General features: G+C 47.1%; 1 protein-coding gene across 2 annotated transcripts in view; it reads left to right on the top strand.

The window, feature by feature from the left end:
• Nucleotides 1–3,164: 3,164 nt before the first annotated feature.
• Nucleotides 3,165–13,697, top strand: part of ARK2N (arkadia (RNF111) N-terminal like PKA signaling regulator 2N) — a 45,616-nt gene continuing 35,083 nt past the window's right edge. For both annotated transcript variants that reach the window (XM_058043448.1, XM_058043449.1), the window contains exon 1: nt 3,165–3,244. The gene's annotated coding sequence lies outside the window, so the exon portion shown is untranslated. The remainder of the gene's footprint in view (nt 3,245–13,697) is intronic.

Raw genomic sequence — 13,697 nt, forward strand, 5'->3', positions numbered from 1 at the left:
CTTGGAAATGCAGATTCTGGATGTTATTCCCCCCATTTGAAATACTGGTTCTGGATGTTATTCCCCTCCCCTGGAAATGCAGGTTCTGGATGTTATCCCCCCCTGGAAATTCAGGTTCTGGATGTTATTTCTCCCCCTGGAAATACAGGTTCTGGATGTTTTTCCCGCCTGAAAATGCAGGTTCTGGATGTTATTCCACCCCTGGAAATACAGGTTCTGGATGTCATTTCCCCTGGAAATGCAGGTTCTGGACGTTTCCCCCCATTCCCCCTTGGAAATGTAAGTCCTGAATGTTTTTTCCCTCTGGGAAATGCAGGTTCTGGATGTTTTGTCCTCCCTGGAAATGCAGGTGCTGGATGTTATTCCCCCCTGTAAATTCAGGTTCTGGATGTTAATCCCCCCTGGAAATGCAGGTTCTGGATGTTTTTTCCCTCCTGGAAATGCAGGTTCTGGATGTTATTCCCCGCTTAGTGCTTTCCTTGGTGCTGACATCACAAACGATGCACTCACCTTCCCTGACAATTTTTTTACATATTTTTGAGAAGTACCTTGGAAAGTACGAGTTTAAAAAATAATTGTGGAAACCTGAATGCATGGTTCTGCTTCCAGCTGCATCTCTCCATCTCTCCCAGTATGATAAATGTTTCTGGGGTGGCATGATGCCTGTTTGTCCCAAGTCCATGCCCACGATTTGGGTGGTGGTGCAGGTGGATTCCCCACACATTTCCCTGCTACCAGCCCTGGCACTGAGTCCTGCCATGAGCAGCGAATGCTTAAATCCTGAATTTCCCCGGCGCTCCTAGCCCTGACCAAGGCTTACAGACTGTGCTGGAATTATTTCCTTCCACCTTTCGGAGTCCCGGGAAACACCTGCAGCTGTGCAGGACAACCCGCGGGGCGCAGAAGCACCAGGACGGCGTTTAACGAGGGCATTACCATGTTAAAATGTGCATTACCATGTTAAAATGTGCATTACAGTGATTAAAGTGTGCATCACAGTGTTTAAAGAGGGCATTACAGTGTCGCTCTGATTGAACCGCAGCTTCCCCCCAAGCAGCCCCCGGGGCTCGGGTCTCCAGAGGCGCCTCCCAAAGCCAAAGATCCCGGAATTCTGCGGTCTCAGGGAGCGCAGGATCGCCAGGATCGGTGTGGAAGGGAGAATGTGCTCCGAGTGTGTGACAGGGACAGGGACAGTGACAAGGGACAAGAGACAGTGATAGGGACAGGGACACAGGGACAGTGACAGAGTGACAGGGACAGTGACACGGTGACACAGGGCTGGTGACACAGGGACAGTGACAGTGACAGGGACAGTGAGAGTGACACGATGACAGGGGCAGTGACACAGGGACACAGGCACAGTGATTAGGGACTAAGGGACGCAGGTGGACAGGGACACAGGGACACTGACAGAGGGGCAGTGGCACAGGGCTGGTGACACAGGGACACAGGGACACAGGGACACAGGGGCAGGGACGCAGGCATGCAGTGACAGTGACCCAGTGACACAGGGATGGTGATAGTGGCCCAGTGACACAGGGACACAGGGACACAGTGACACAGTGAGAGTGGCACAGTGACAGGGACACAGAGACAGGGACACAGAGACACTGTAGCAAGGGGATACAGGCACACAGGGACACAGGGACACAGGAACATGACATAGGAACACAGGGACATGGAGACACAGGGACATGGAGACACAGGACATGGGTACACCGGGAAGGGGACATAGGGACTCAAGGACACGGATGCAGACACACAGTCGCAGGGACAGGGACACAGGGACACGGGCATAGGAACAGGGACATGGAGACATAGGGATATAGAGACACAGGGACACAGGCACACGGGGACACAGGGACAGGAACACAGGGACACGGGGACACAGGGACACGGGGATGGGGACAAGGGGACAGGGACAGACGGACATGGACATGGACATGGGGGCAGGGGCAAAGGGACATAGGGAAACGGGGACTTGGGGACACAGGGATACAGGGATACAGGCATATGGGGACAGGGACGCGGGGACATAAAGACACAGTGACACAGGGGCAAGGGAACAGGGACACAAGGTCAGAGGGACACAGCGGGGCAGGGACACGGATATGGGGGCAGGGGCACGGGGACACGGGGACAGGGACATGGGGACAGGGATACAGGGACGCAGGGATGCAGGCACACAGGGACACGGGGACACAGTGACACAGGGATACAGTGACACAGGCACACAGACAGACACAGGGACACAGACACATGGACACACAGACAAATGGAGACAGACAGACACATGGACACACACAGACACAGACACACGGACACACAGACCACACACACAGACACACACACGCACACACAGACACACAGACACACGGACACAGCCGCACACACACACACGGACAGACACACAGACGGACACACACACACGGACACACACACACGGACACACACACGGACAGACACACACGGACAGACGCACGGACAGACACACACACACACAGACACACACGGACACACACACACACACGCACACACACACACACACACACACACACTCTCACACACGGTCGCACACACACACACAGACACACACACACACAGACACACACACGGACAGACACACACACACACACACACACACAGACACAGACACAGACACACACAGACACACACACACACACAGACACACACACACACACCACACACGCACGGTCGCACACACACACACACACACACACACACACACACACACACACACACACACACAGAGACACACACACACAGACACACACACACACACACACACACACACACACTCTCACACACGGTCGCACACACAGACACAGACACAGACACAGACACACACACACACACAGACACACACACACACACACTCACACACGGTCGCACACACGGACAGACAGACACACACACACACACACACACAGACACACACACTCTCACACACGGTCGCACACACGGACGCAGCCGCACGCGCGCCCCCGGCGCCGCTCCCGCCGTTCCCTCTCCGGCCGCGCGGGGTCGCTGCGGGGCGCGGGCGGCTCGCGCGGGCGCTCGCGGCGCGGCGGGCGGAAGTGACGGCGCGGCGGCCGCGGTGACATTCCCGGCGCTTCCCGGCGGCCGCTCCGGCTGCGCCCGCGGCTCCGGCTCCCCCGGCCGCTGCCCATGCCCCGGCCGCTGCCCGCGCCGGGCAGGCCGCGAGGGGCCCAGCCTCGCACAGGTGAGCGCGCTGCCGGCCGGCCGGGCGGGCGGGCGGGGGGCCGCGGGGAGGGGCGGTACCGGCCCGGCCGCCCCGGGCGCGGGCGGGGGCTGCGCCCCTCAGGGTGGTCCCGCCGCCGCCGCTGTGCTCCTGCCCCGGCCCCTCCGCCCTCCTCTGCCCTGACCCCGCGGGGGCCAAACTCCCCACGGATCCCTGGAGCAGCTCGGGGGCCGCTTTGTCTTTCCCGGGACTTTTGTAACGAGCCTCTTTTTTTTTTTTTTCCTTTTCCTTTTTTTTCTTTTCTTTTCTTTTTTTTTTTTTTTTTTTTTTTTTCTCTCTTCCTGCAACGACTTTTGAAGTCGTGCGAGCTGTTGGAGGGTTGGAGAGTAGCCCTTGTTTCTGCAAGGGGTCCCTTCTGTGCTTCTCCAGGGGTTTCCTTGCGTCTTTGTTTACCTTGGCCGGTGTGTTCCTCTGGTGGGAAAATGTGTTTTCTATGGGAAGGACGCTCGAGTCGCTCGTTGCGGATCCAGCCCGGGTTCCCCCTGGGCTCCTGACATCTAATGGGTTGCAGATGTGGCTCCGAGCCGCACAGCCATCCGCGGGGAATATAAAAACTTAACTGCGCTACTGGTTCCTTTTAAAAAGCGAAACAAGGTGGTCTGAGAAGACTTGTAATATTTTAACTGTTTCCCCAGTTCCAGTACTGTAACTTTATTTGCCTGGAGGTTATTGGACAACAAAGGCCACTTTCTGAAAGACTTGTTGTTTTGGTTTTGTTTGTCTGGGTTTTTAAAAATTTAAAATTTATTTTTAGAGTTACATTGCTCCCACCTTTGTTAAGTAGCATCAAGGTGCATTTATGTCTTAGTTTGTTAACCGTGTAACAAGGCAGCTTGCCTCAAAGTTTGCGGGTCCCTTGGTGAATCTATAACTGTAATAACTTAGTTAAGCAAGGTCGTGGTTGTAACTAGTTGTGCACTTTAAACCAGCACAAAGTACCTAACAACACTTCAAAAGCTGAAAAAAAACTTGTGTGTCGAGATGGCAGGAGTCAGTCCTGTTTGACTTTTTTTTTTTTTCCCCGACAAGTAATTCCAGCTTTTAAAAGTGAATGAGCAAGTAAATCTTTGAACCCTTGAGCATCCCTTTAAAAATGTAAAATTTATTTTCATTCCCCCTCCCAGGGATTTTATTAGGTTTTAGATCTTCTCTGTTACTTGCCAACCATCAGACCAAATAGTAGTTTCACTTACAGCTTGAAGAGCTGCACTATTTCCACTCTCCGAGCTAAAAATTTAAGCACAAACAGTAATGCCTCTGCCCTTGGAACAGGAAACAAGTGCTACATTTAAAATGTTTCTCTTAAAGAGTGCTAAGTTGCTTGAGTCTGTCAAAAACACACTGTTTGACCTTGAGGTGGAAGATGAGTGTGGTGCTCCTTGGAGCTCCCCAGCGTGTGGCTCTCCTGCCCCTGTGCTCCTGGAATTGCTGCTCCCGTGGTTCCAGAGCTGGGAGCCAGGCTGCCAGGGCAGCACAGCTTGCTTTCCCTGGCGTGTGGCTCTCCTGCCCCTGTGCTCCTGCAATTGCTGCTCCTGTGGTTCCAGAGCTGGGAGCCAGGCTGCCAGGGCAGCACAGCTTGCTTTCCCTGCTGCCCTGGAGGAGGGAAACGTGGCCTCTGTGGAGCAAACAGGTCTGTAGCAAACTCCCAGGGGAGCAGCGAGGTGCTTATCTTGTGTTTGTTAAACCCAGACACCCCTCATTTATATACACATGCATATAGATAGATAAATATAAATAGATAGACGGTAGGAAAGCAGTGAGGGGAAGTGTGGGGAACTCATCTGTCCAGCAGCAGTTGTTCTTAAGAGTAATTTTCTGATGTTTCTCACCTCCAGTGATCTAGAGGAGGCTGGTGCTGTCCAGACAAGCTCCCAAGGGGGTGGTTATGTGGCTGCTGAAAGCCAATAAAAGCAGTTTTCTGCGGTTCTGGCTTTCCAGGGACACTGGTGCTCTGTCTGGGGAGCCAAGGGCAGGGATGCAGCAGGTGATGGAAGGCGCTGTGTGAGTCTGGGCAGCTGGTATTTCTGCTCGAGTACATGAGGGCAGCGGTTCTGACTCATTTTGAAGCACTCGAATTTTTTAATTACACCGTGTCAACTATTTTCTGTTTGCTCTGCAGCCCAGTTGCTGGCTGGCGTGGTGAGGAGGTGCCGGGAGAAGTCAGGAGGGAGGAAGGGCTGTGGCCTTGCACATGCAGCCGTGCGAGGTGTGTGGCCGTGCAGCTCTGCCTGCCCGCAGGGAGTCACAGAGCACAGACCAGGAGTGGGAAGGAGCCTGGAGCCGCCCACGAGGCAGCTGGGAACAGCCACAGCACGCAGAAAATGCTGCCCTGCTGCAGCTGATGAAGAGGAGGCAGGAAGGATGTTTGGGTGCCTCTGACAGATGGGCACTGCGGAGGGGGTGGGATTGATGGGGCAAGTTAAGGTTGAGTGAACAAAGAGTAAATGTGGGTTACCATGAGGGGCTTTGAACATCAAACATGAGGGAGATAAGTTGGTGTAACTCAATGAGAGCAGCAAGAAATAATTGCCTTGGCTGTCCTGACCTCCTCCTCCTTGCTGTATATTTACCTTTAAAATGCAGGATTCTTTGCCTGGGTCCTGTTCACTTTCTTCCCTTTCCCTTGTATGTTATCACATCAACTGCCTGCACCACCAAGGATGTATGTGCCATCTTTGACCTGCCTGTGCATCAACATCTCAGTGAAACATCTGCTAATGAGATGGGGGGTCTGTATGTACCACACGGGGAAGGGGCTGCACACTGAGTGATCCAACTCTGGTTACCTCTGACCAAAATACCACCAATTATGTAAAGATATGAAAGCTTTCGAAAGTTTTTCAAATTACTAAATAGTTTCAAGCAACTCACACATACTTGTGTGTAGCATTTCAAACTCGTTGTGTTCATGGTACTTTTTGACAGAATTGGGCCTGTGGTCAGTCTCAGCTTCTGTGTGTTTATCTGCACCTGGCAGAATGGCTTAGAAAACTGCAACCATTGACAGAAACTGAGCAGCAGATTTAATAACACGTGTACTAGATCAAAGTAAAAGATTTAAATATCATAATTGCCAGCATGTAACTTGTACTCACTCTGGAAAAGAGTTACTAGAACTTGAATATTTTTGCTGGCTTGAACATTATTGGTGGTGATGGGAGCTGAAAATGAAGCAGCACTGGGAGAGGGGGACGGGCATAGTGCTGGGAAAGAGCTCTGAGATAAAGTGTGGTACAGTGTGTGTCGCTGCTCTGAGATCACCTTGTGTGGAAGGGAAACAACTTTTGGTTTTCCAGAACCAAAGTAAATGTTCAGCACATGAATGGGAGTTCAGCCTTTATCACTCTTCTCAGGAGCAGCCAGAGTTATGATACTGGAATCTGTGGCAGCAGATGTTAATTGCAGAGAACTTGGACAACAAATCACCACAGAAATAGTACTTTCTGTCACATCTTTGTTCCAGGTTTTTAATGCATATTGCAGTTCTGAGTCTGCTACTTGGGGTTTAGAACACAACGTCCACAAATGTGCAGTTTTGAACAGAAAGAGAACTGGATGAAAGGGACTGTAAATCAAAATGTGCATATGGTCTAAACATTAGCCTGTGCTGTTGCCTGCTCTGATGGGCACAGTCCCTCTCTGAGCTAAGCTGAGTGACTGATGCCTCATCACTTGCTCGGTGTTGTGGGATCTCAGCACCTCAGGACTGATGTGCAGAGTGACCCAGACCACCCTTGGGGGGCTCGGAGGTCCCGGAATGTTGCCAGAAGTGTCTGGTGGCTGGACTTTGATCCTGCACAGGAGATGACACCTGTATGAGGATGGGAGGATTTCACTGGGTGAATGGTGAAGGGATAAGTTAATTAGAGTGTAAAACACAGGGTTTGGGATTTCTGTACAGGGGGGTCTAGAGAAGTAAGATGGAGGAATTGGGACGTGTCCTCTTCTTCTTCTTCTTCTTCTTGGCCTCCATCTTCTGTGGTGATGGTGGCACTTTGGGATTGGTTATTACTAAAAGTGCACTGGTCAATAAGGGTAAAAGGTATTGGGGGAAATAGGTAAATATTGTATACGTAGTTTTGGGTATAAAGACAGGTGACCGCCCCGGGGGCTCTCAGTGTGCTCATGGCTGGCTGCTGTGCAGACCTCTGGGGCCGAGAGAAAATCTTTTAGATAAACAATTAATAAACACTGAAGACCGAGAAAAAAACAGAAGCCTCTTTCCGTCCTTTGGAGCACGGGCTGCCCAAGGCCATCCCGAGCCTTTCCAGGCCATAAAACAGCCGAGAAGCCGACAGGTGTTACTGCTAAGGCTTCACATGCAATCTGTGCTTGCCCATTCCCGCTGGTTCCTGCTGCCCCTGCCGGTGTCTGACGGGCGTGAGTGGAGCCTGTAGCAGTTTCTGCTGGACGTGGCTGGCTCCCTGCAGCTGGGCACACGCGGGTTCCTCGCAGGGCTGGAAATGAGGCGCAGGTGTTGCAGTGGCGCCGTGTCAGATGCATTACTGGCTGCTCCAGGAGGCCGAGTAACTCGCCCGTGGTCATGAGGTGTGTCGGCTCTATGCTCAGAATGATTCACCTCATTGTTTAAGAAGGTGTCCAGGGGTTTTGTATCAGTTTGACCACACAGTTTGTCTCTCCAATGCTCATAAATGATCTAAGTAGCAGAATAGAGTACACACTTCAGCCTTACCATGCCTTGTGGTATTTGGTCTCCAAGAAAACAGCTTGGAAGCTGTTAATACTCAGTCTGACAACTTTTGAGTCATAAGTGGAATGCTGGTCACTTTTTAAATAAATGCAAGGCTTTGAAGACTTCTTCAAGCTCACATTCTTGTTTCAGTGTGTGTGTGTTGTGGATTTGACATTATAGTGAGGATTTTGCAGTGTCCTGCAAGATGTTCTTCTGTGTGATGCTTCAAAATTTCCTGAAAATGAGCAGGAAGACCCAGACTTTGATTGTTCCTCTTGCTGCCTCTTTGCTCTAGTGTCTTGTTTCATGATGCTTGATGGTTAACATTTCACAACTTACTTTAGAAAAGGCAGATTTCAGTTCCATTCATCCAACATGGGTAGAGGCCAAGTGACTCACAGTAACAGAGCTGGGAATAGCAAAGAGCCAGACTTTATAATATCAGTTGTCTGCATGATGAAACAATTACCATTTCAGTAATTTGTTTCCCACTGGGATTGTTGCATTTTGGTGGTTCCAGTGTGAGGCTGGTGCTCAAACACTTGAAGAAAAAAAAAATAATCGGGTTGTTCTGATAGCAAGGTGGGGCTGAACCAGTGCCCTTCTCTTGTTCTTTGGATTTCTCATCAGCTGGTAATTCTCCTGGCTCCTCAGCTCACTCTCACTCCTTCATGCTCCCTTGGAATGCCAGATCTTGCCAGAAAGACATTTCTAAGTAATCTGACAATTTCGGGAAAAAATCTTGGTAAAGAGTAGATCAGGACAGTTGTCTACTAATTCTGTCTGTTTGTGGTTGGAAATGCAATGATTTAAAGGCTGCCTCCTAATGAAGGAAGTTGGGTGAAATGCTTGTGGGGTCCTCATCGTGTCTGGTGAGAAGTTCTTTGGAAATGAAGTTGCCCTTGTAGGAAAGGATGGTCTTTTGGATAGTAGTGCCCATGAGCCCATAAGTGCAATTTCAGTTTCCAGTAACTAAGATTCATCCAGAGGAGGTAACACCTTTTGGTAGCACGGTGCAGAATCTGTGAGGAGTTACAAAAAAACACGTATTTCTTTGAGTATCGTGGTTTGAAAGCCTTCATGGTGAAGTTCTGTTTTTCATGGTTCCACTTACTGCTGTCATCAAGTCATCTTAAATGCAAAATACAGACTTTGGATCCACTCACTGTAGTAAAGAAAATCCAGGAATTGTTGAATAAAACTAAGCTAAGGAAATTCACTGAATATCTTGCCAGGGTTACCTTCATAAGCCCTCAATAATTACTTATACATCTCACCTCAACCTTAAGTGAATTTGATAACAGACACCTGATTTCCCTTGTTTGTTTTACAAGATCAAAATGGTTTTTTTGCTGTTTAACACCTGTAGTGGATGTCATTGTTTGTCTGAATGGAGCTCTCCAAGCTCCAGCAGCAATAAGGCTGTGTTGAATTAATGGAATGAGGTTGAATTGATAATCCTGGCTCCATGCTCTTTTGGTGTTTTCCTTCCATCTCCCCTTTTACTGGGAAAGTTGTTTGTGTAGTTTGTCTCCTGTTGCTAACCATTAGTTCTGCCAGCTGAGCCACTTTTTCCTAAACAGGAATAACAATGTAAGAAGCAGTTTTAGGGTAAAAGATGCACTTTAAGGATTGTTTGGTTTGCAGTTTTTTTGGGAAGGGGGGAAAGAGGGGATTAATGTTTGGTTTTGTAATTTTTTTTTTATCTTGACAGTACTTGCTTGCAGGGTTCTGCTGAAAACTACCTTTTAATTTTCTTTTTCTTTTTATGTCGCTGGTAACTTGGTATCTTCTTATATACTGTTATTTAATTTCTGCAGTCAAATACATGCAAAGTCTTTTGTGTCTTGTGGGAAAGAAGTGTCTGCGTTCCTGTCTGTCTGTTCTCTTGAAGCAGAGCTCAAATTTCTTCTCCTCTGCCAACTGGAAGTAAATACTGTAGAAAGATAGTAAAGCCCATGTTAGAGGCACTTTTGGTTATCACACACGTGACTGGCTTTTGACCCAGTCTGTTCTTCTTTTTCAAATACCCAAAGTAGTTTTTGTTCACTTGTAGAGCCAACCTGTGTTTGCCTCATACTGAGACCTGGGATGTGAGTCCTTTGCTCTTTCAGGAGCACTTTGGACACGTAAAGACTGCACTGTGATTGCTAGCAAGCTGGGGGATGCTGAAATCAGCTGGCACCACTTGGTGACAAGAACATCCCAACAGCTGTTAAATTTCATCATTTGAATGCTACATGGCTTTACTTTAGTGTACTGATACCATTTATTTTTCTGCGGTATACTTCCTATAAATCTCTATTGCAGTATTTAGATTTTATACTGCTAGCTCAGAAATTAAAGAAGCAAGTGAATACTATGAGTAGTTATGTGGATAAGAAAATTATTTGAGATCAGGGCTTGTTGGGCTTGCAGCTCCTTTTCAGCCCTTCTGTAGAATTTGGATGTGTCGCCTGATGGTCAGACCATAGAGTGGGTATCTTACTGCCCTGTGTCTTATGGCAAAACATTCACTGGTGTTGAGTTAAAGCCTTTGAAACTTTAAAATACCTGAGAGTTGGTTTTGTTTGTTTACCATGGCAAAGATGAGCAAAAACATCTGACCATAAAATATTCACAAACTGCAGAGTTACTTAGTATCTCATAAGTCGTCTTTGTTAAAGGGCTCTCCTAAACCCACACAAGTCTAGTTCAGTGCCTTGAGCTTTTGGGGAGATGTGGAGGTGCTGGAAAATTGATGTGGATTGTGGCACTTGAGGACATGGTTTAGTGGTGAACTTGGTGGTGGAGCTGGGTTGAAGGTTGGACTTGATGATTTTAGAGGTATTTTCTTACCTTTATGGTTGTGTGGATATGGCACTGCTGACATGTATTTACTGCTTTGAAGTTACATTGCAGTTGTCCTGATCTACCAGCTGGAGCTGTTGGCAATGACACAATGTTGATTACTTTCAGTATAGCTCAGGTAAATGTTCCTAACTTCTGCTCTGAAAATTAGGATTAATTTGCTACACGGTGTTCAAGCAATTAGAAATGTGGCTTTTACGTGAATGTTACTTTTATCGTGGTAGAACAACAGACTAGCATTTCTTTAGGACATCTGTTGGTATGTGGTGGGGAAGCACAGAGCCCGTTTCATTCAAGAAACAGATATGGATGGGTAAAGTGGGAAAACCTGTTAAACTCAGTATCTTGGAAAAAGGTGATGATCCTCTGTAGAGTGCAACTAATGTGTAGCAAAGAGAAAAGGGAACTTCTGTTGTGTTGATTTCTCCCACTTGTTTTATTGAAAGAAAAAATGCGAAAGTGAGTCATTTGAAGTTTTAGGAACAGGTAGTAATAAAGATATGCCCTCTAATTTTTAGAGTAGAGAGCTTTGTAGACTTTAAATTGTTGTGCCCTTGAGAAAAAATGGTTTCATTATGAGGAAGAAAGGAGATTCTTAGAAGGCTAAGTGCAGCCAACCCTGCGTGCTTTTATCTGTGCGCAAGGACTGTGATTTTTTTTTATTGTGGGGTTCCAAGTGCAGCTGGTGAATGTTTATGGAAGCCTGTGTGCAGAGTAGTGAAATAAACCTTAGCTGGTACTTGCCTGTCCTTTGAAAGAGGCAGAATATGTGCATTAAGCATTACAATGCAAAAACCTGTATTTAAATGTGCAGTCTTACTTCTTATATAGGGTAAAAAAATGTTGCTTTTCAAGATTGCAAAGGATGCTCTGCAAAGCTTTGTATTAACATATACACTTGTAATTTGTATTCAGGCCTTGGTAATTTGTATATGCAGCCTGTTGAGCACTCAATAGGAGGAGCCTGTTTTTAACCCTCATTTATTTATGCAAAGCCAGTTGAAACACAGAATTAGTTTAATCCTTTCTTCTTTTGCTCTGTATTGCAATTCTCTTAACCTGTCTGTTCCGAAGGGTCCTGTTCTTTGGGGTTGCTACCAGGCCTGATTTGTGAATCATCTGATGAAGATCCAGCTCCACTCCCAGAAATGTGCCTTAGGTAGAATCGCATGCCAGTGAGTCAGCTTTAGGGCAGCATTTTCAAAGGAACGCTATATAAATTACACAGTATCCCCGTGGGGGCGGCTCGGTGTTATGAAAAATCTGCCGTGGAGCATCGTGCACACACATCCACACAGAGCTGAGTCAACTGTCCTGACTTAAATTGACTGAGTGCTGGTCTCACTTGTGTTGTTTTAAGTGCACCGGTTTGTGTAAGACTTAAAAGAAGATGAAAAGGAATGTGTGGTATCTTCGGGAGGAGCTGAACAAGCTGGGAAGTCCAGAAAGTGTCAGCATTTCTACATTTGTCTGGGTGCAGATCGGTCTTTCCTGATAGATGTCTATTTTTTGAATTTAGTCATTTTTAGTTAATGAAGCATTCTGCTCTCTGGCGTAAGGTAATGGCTTTAAACTGACAGTGAGTAGGTTTAATGAGGTATAAGGAAGAAATTCTTGGCTGTGAGGGCGGTGAGACCCTGGCACAGGATGCTTTGTCCCAGGAAGTGTCCAAGGTAAGGGTGGATGGAGTTGGAACAGCCTCATCCAGTGGATGGTGTCCTTGCCCTTGGCAGGGGATTGGAACTGGATCATCTTTAAGGTCCCTTCCAACCCAAACCATTCTGTCATTCTCTGATAGCTCTGTGTGTTTTTTGTACTAAAATGTCACTGGTGAGTTCACTGGATTAACTGTGTTCATTTTCTATGGGAAGGAAGGTGATTTGAGAAGAAAGAAAGCATGAACGAGGCACCTACACTGGCAAAGGATTTTGGTAAAGCTTCAGAAGTGGACAGGTTCATTAGCACTTCACATCTTCAGAGTTACACGTCCTTCTGTCAGAAGAGGGCCTGACTTTGCTTTTTGCCAACAATTTAACCTGTGTTCTGAAGCATACATGCATTACAGTCAACTCTTGAGTAGCCAGGCTGTTTGCAGCTTCTCTCCTTTCCCAACCCACCCTCCTCAGACACACAGTCTATCAAGTGTTCCAGTCAGAGTTCTTAATGAGCTTGTCTGTGTGTTTACATTTTTAAAAATAGTCAGCTGTTTTACATAATTTTATTACCCTCTATTTTATGCATTTGTCATTACCTCTCTCACACCTCTGATTTATTCCATCTCTGTTGGATAAATGTGATATAATGTAATCCACTGGAGATGGAAATAATTGTTTGTGTAAAAATGAGCCATTATAGCATTTAGTTCCTTATAAATATCAAACCATTCATATTTACATGAAAATAACTGACTTCTGTGGCACCGAAGCTGTGAGGTTGGAAGGGTCTCTGGTTAACTCTGTACTCTGAGCAAATGACTTGTGTGCAGCACTGCCATTTAACTTTTCATTTATGTAGTCACAAAAGCCTAAAGAATGTACATGATGTTATTTGCTTCAATAATATCAGTACAATTTCTCATTAAAAAAAAATATGGCTTCCAGTTGAATGGTAAGTGGTGAGAGGAGGTGGGTTGTTCAAATTGTTTTCTTTCAGCACTAACTGAAAGGGCAGTAAAAGGCAGTGTTCTGCTAGATAATTCTTTTTCATTACAACAATTGCTAGACTTGGCATAAGAAGGTTATATGACCATAAGCAGGGAAAAGAAGTGGTCTGTTGGACTGTGATTAAGAGGAAATGTGTCAGTAATAAGCTGAAGTGAGTTTTCCAGCAAGCTGCTGTGGAAACACTGGTACCTGTAAAACAAGAATCTGT

Source organism: Melospiza georgiana, chromosome Z, assembly GCF_028018845.1.
Source record: "Melospiza georgiana isolate bMelGeo1 chromosome Z, bMelGeo1.pri, whole genome shotgun sequence".
NCBI lineage: Eukaryota > Metazoa > Chordata > Aves > Passeriformes > Passerellidae > Melospiza > Melospiza georgiana.